This window comes from Vombatus ursinus, unplaced genomic scaffold (assembly GCF_900497805.2).
Source record: "Vombatus ursinus unplaced genomic scaffold, bare-nosed wombat genome assembly UNPS02014801.1, whole genome shotgun sequence".
Lineage (NCBI taxonomy): Eukaryota > Metazoa > Chordata > Mammalia > Diprotodontia > Vombatidae > Vombatus > Vombatus ursinus.
Genome location: NW_020954579.1, coordinates 21,469,952 through 21,475,279, shown reverse-complemented (window position 1 = coordinate 21,475,279; position 5,328 = coordinate 21,469,952). Strand labels below are relative to the sequence as shown.

General features: G+C 33.5%; 1 pseudogene; it reads left to right on the top strand.

Annotated features, from left to right (window-relative positions):
* The first annotated feature begins 2,387 nt into the window (after positions 1-2,387).
* On the top strand, positions 2,388-3,079 carry LOC114051174 (annotated as a pseudogene).
* Positions 3,080-5,328: the final 2,249 nt, after the last annotated feature.

The following is a 5,328-nucleotide window of genomic DNA, read 5'->3' as shown; positions in this document are numbered from 1 at the left end:
CCACAATAAGAAAGTGCCAATTGCTATAAATGTTATTGGACATATAGGTCTTTTCCCTCTGTTTTTACCTTAAATGATGTATATGTCTTATTGTAGAACTACTTGGCGAAAAGGTTGTATAGAGTATGTACCTTTGGCAATAGTTACAAATCGCTTTCCAGAATAGTTAGTCCAACTCACAATTTTACCACTCATGCATTAGTGTGCTTGATTTCCCACAGGCAACAATGATCTTTCCTTTTTATTTTCTTTCTTTTTTTTTTAGGTTATCTTTGTCAGTCTGATAGCTATGAAATAGAGCCTAAGAGTTGTTTTAATTTTCATTTCCCTTGTTAATAATAACAATTCACATTATTTTTGATATGGTTGATTATAGTGTTCATTATTTTTTTTAATGAGAGTTGCCTGTCAATATATTTTGGCCAATTATTTTTGGGAGCCATCTATTGTTCTCATATACATGATGTTCAAAAGACTTAGTGCAATTTAAAGCTTAAAAAACTGTGCTAAAACCATTGATACACAATCTGTCTGTATCAAGTCCCTATATATCTTAAGTAAAATAATTTTATTATAGAAATTTGCTGCAATTTTCACCCAGTTAATCATTTCCTTTTTAATTTTAACTTTATTGATTTTGATTGCTTTTCAATTTTGTGCAATCAGTAATCCTCCCCTCCCCGATATCCTCCTGCTATTAATTTCTTTATTCTTTGATTGGTCAATAACTTTTCTATATAATTTGCAAAAGATATGTTCTGATCCACTTCTTTAATTTGTTTAAAATATGAATTTTTACATCTAGGTCATGTGTCCATTTGTATCTTATTATGGCATATGATACAAGATGTTGTTCTATCTAAGCCTAATTTCTGCCAAATTACTATACAGTTTTCCCAGAAGTTTTTGATGAATGGTGATCCCTTACTCCAGGAGTTGTGAACCTTGACTTTATCAAAGATTTTGGATTTAGTTCTGGATCTTGCATACTTAATCTGTTTCCCTGATCTATTAATGTTTTTCTTTATCTCATATTTGTATGTCTCCCTTCTTTCCATTTTATTTATTATTTCCTTTGAGATTCTTGATTTCTATTCCTCCAAATGATTTTATATCATTTTTTCTAGTTGTATAAAGTTGGTAGTGTGACTGGTATAGCATTGAAGATGTAAGTTAATTTAGATAGTACTGTCTTTTTTATTATATTATCATTGCCCACCATTAGTGATCATTAGTGGGAGACACCATTAGTGTCACCAATCATTTAAGTATGTCTTTCTTTAACTTGTTCTTCTAGTTGTATTCATATAATTCCTTGGTTTGTCTTTGTAGGTCAGCTATCAACTATTTTATACATTCTATAGTTCCTTCAAATAGAATATTTTTTCCTATCTTTTTTTCCTGAAGGTTTTTGTCACAATATACAGAAAGGCTGATTATTTGTTTGGATTTATCCTGATATTTTGTGGAAATCACCAATTTTATTTATTTTAGTTGAATTCATTTATTAATTTTAGTTGAATCTCTAGAATTTCCTAAGTAAAGAAAAACATTTTATCTGCAGAAAAGAAATGATAACTGTTTCTTATTTGCTTATGCATATTCATTCAATTTCCTTTTACTGTTTAACTAATATAGGTAGCATTTTTAGAAACATATGCAATAATACCCAGAGAAAAATAGGTAACCTTGATTTACTTCATTCTTATTTGAAAAGCATCAAGTGTTTCTTCATAAAGATTTTATTTTTGGTTTTATGTACACAATTTAGAATATTATATAAAATCAATTTGCTTCCTTTTAACCAAAATGCTATATTTTATCAAATACATTTTATATTTTGATACAATTATGCTACTTTATATAGCCTGTCCCCAATATGGCAACTACCTTGGATGTCCACATCCTAACATGTAACCAAGAGATTGTCATTGTTTTATTTATTAATATAGTATAATATGTTTATAATGTTCTTAGTATTGAACAAAATCTATGTTCTTGGAATAAATACAAACGACTCATCTCTTTAACACATTAGTATAGCCAAATATGTATTTCTTCCTTTTTCTGACATCAAGTCCATATCTATTCCCTCAAAGGAATTTAGTAATTTCCTCTATTTTTCTAATTTCATAAACTCTTTATGAATATTAGAAATTTTAATGTTAAAATTTACTTTTAAATGCATCAGATAGTTTAAAATATTTCTTTAAGATTTCATTTATGATCTATTCAATTTTTAAATCTTTATTATTTAAATTATCTATTTTTTCTGTTAATTTGTATACTTTATGTTTTCCCAAAATTTGGCAGTTTTATTTGTTAGTTTTTTAGTATGTAAGTAGACAAAATTATTTAAAGTTAATTCCTTTCAGCCAGTCCTCAATATGGAAACTACCTTGGATGTCTACATCCTAACATGTAACCAAGAGATTATCATATTTTACTTGGAGGTTAAAGCATTTACCCTGGATATCTGGGATTGTTCAGAACCATTAGACACACATATAGAACTAAATGCCAAAGTGAAGGAGAAGTTTGATCACTCACAGCTCAGAATACAGGAGCTTGAGCATATGACTAAAGAACAGGATTAAGAATCTGGGAAACAAGCTTTGCTCAAGGAACTTGAGAATCACAAAAAGCAGATGTTCCACAATCAGACTGCATGGAGGAAAACAAATCTTGCTTGTGAAATTGCAATTGGCAATTTAGGAAAAGTGGAACTTCTTTAAGGAGGTGACATGAAACAGAGAAAAACTACTAAGGGCACCCTGGCACAGACTTCCAACCCCATCTCAGAACCTTGAGGGACATCAGCAGAATGATGTCCCAGCAGGTTTGCCAGAGTGAGAAAGCCATGTTAATTTTAGCAAATGCTTCTTAAACTATCTTGCATGTGAATGTAGAGTTTAAGTCTATGTCAGGAACTACCCAGTTTGGATGAAAGTTCATCACAAAATATAACAGCAGAAAACTGACAGACAAGCTGCTTATTTTTCTTGCTCTTGCTCTCTTTCTTACTACTGTACTTTATATCCTAAAAAAGAGGCTTTTTCCATTTTTGTGGGATTTATAGACCGTCTTTTCTTTTGATAACCAGTTGTGAGCCCTCTGTTTTTCTGAGTTCAGCCAGTGCTGCCAGCTCACTCTGCAAGGATGTCAAGTTTATTTATTCCAATTGTTCAATGTTTCAAATGGAAATCCCCTGGGTTTTGCCAGCTTTCTTTCATAAGGGATAGAGAGAAGATTTGAAAGGAAATGTTGGCTTGGGAAGCTTCCATAGACATGGAAATTCTGAGATCCCCAAACCCATGATCTGTTAACAGTACACAGTTTATGAGTACTGGTGTATGTTCTGGGACTGCCTTCATGTATTTGACAGATATCTCTACTTTCTTCCCTCCTCCCCCCTCCTAGAATGCCTTGAGTTCTAGATCGAAGAGAGCTAAAAGAACAAAAAAAATGAGTGGGAAGAAAGACCGTATATATTTATCCATTCCTACCTAATAATTTTGATAGTATTATTAGAAAAAAATGCAATCTTATTGTATAAAATATCACTATGGGACTATGCAAGTCTTTATACTGAACTTCTTCTTAGTTTGCTTCACGAACTTTTAGAAAGATTCCTTTTTAAAGTTGCCCTGATGAGTGGGTATAGCAGACCAGGCTAGGCCAAGGATATGCAGAACAGATCAATAGTCTGCCCTGCTCTATAAACTTATCATCTGAAAAGTCCAAAGCTAAATATAACCAAGAAGAGCAAGATGGGCCTAGGAAGTGACAGAATATTCAAGTCCTGCTGGTCCCGAGTTCCTTAAAGAGCAAGGGAACTGGGAACTGGGAACTGGGAACTGGGCAAGAATAGGTCTGAAGGTGCCAAAGTCTTCTTGTCTTACGGATTTTGCTGGCCTGTTTCTCCCTTGCTCTCTCAATACCAGCCTTCCCAACTATTTATAGCTTCAGGCTCAGGAGTGAGGCTGAATGGAGCCTGCACACATCCCCCTAACCCACTACTGCCATCTCTAGGGCTGCCTGGCACCTGTAGCATCTCAAAGTAAAAATAGCCAAGGGGGCTCCAGAGCAGGCTAGGCCAAGGCAGCAAAAGCATTGTTTAAGTCTATGAAGTAAATAAAATATAGCACAGTTTTGGCATTAGTAGTTACAAGGCATTCTTTGAAGAAGCTATGGGATAGTGGTTTTTCCCTGAAACTTGGGCAAAAACTGTGAAATGTTATAGAAATCTAAGTTATTAGCATCATCATTAGACCCAGTTATCAAATCACATGTAGATTCTATGGTAAATTCTATGAATTTTTTATTAATAAAATTTGCTTCTGGCTCCATAAACCACTTAGCATCTATTATGAGGGTTATTATGTCTCAGTCAATTATTCACTATTCATTCATTATGTCCTAGTGAGAGAGAGAGAGAGAAGTATTTTTTGAAAAAAAATCATGTATACAGACATGCATATCCTGCCAACACATGTACACACACACACACACACACACACACACACACACACACACACACACTGTATACACCCGATAGCCTTGCTGCTTGGGCTGGCAAGGGTGACTGAGGTCAAGAACAGAGGATCTCTCATTGATTGCCAAGAAGAAAAGAAAGTCTTTATAAATCTTTCAAAAATGGGGAAAAGGTATATGTGTAAACTTTCCTGATAGACTATGTGTATATGTATATATGCACACACATATATGTATGTGTAAAAATGTATTTAATACATATATATGTATATAAATATGTATATGTATATTTATACACACCTTTCATGCTTTAATTTTACAATAAATGACATAAAGGCATGATTGATTTGTACATGATAGGAATTTTTTAGATGATTGAATAAGATACAATACTTAATCCTCCACAGTTTGTATCTATCTATCTATCTATCTACCTATCTACCTATCTATCTATCTATCTATCTATCTATAACATGTAATACATTTTCAGATGTATTCTCCACTAAAATCTTGTTGTCTAATGGCATGGAGTGACCTGGGCCATGCCAGGGGAACACAAGCTTTCCTATCAAAATGGAAAGGCATTGAGTATGGGTCCAGTCTCACTAAATGGAGAAACACATTGCTAGAAGACTGGCCAACAAGTGATGAATTTTTCTTCCAGCCACAGCAACTTTTTAAGATCCACTGAGGCATGGAGGGATTGTGATGCATCTGTGTTGCTGAAGAACGTTCCCCCGTGCCACCCAATATTGATGATATCACAGATTCTTTGGAGAAATCACTTAAGCTGTTTGAGCCTCAGTTTCTTCATCTGTAAAAGGAGGATAATTA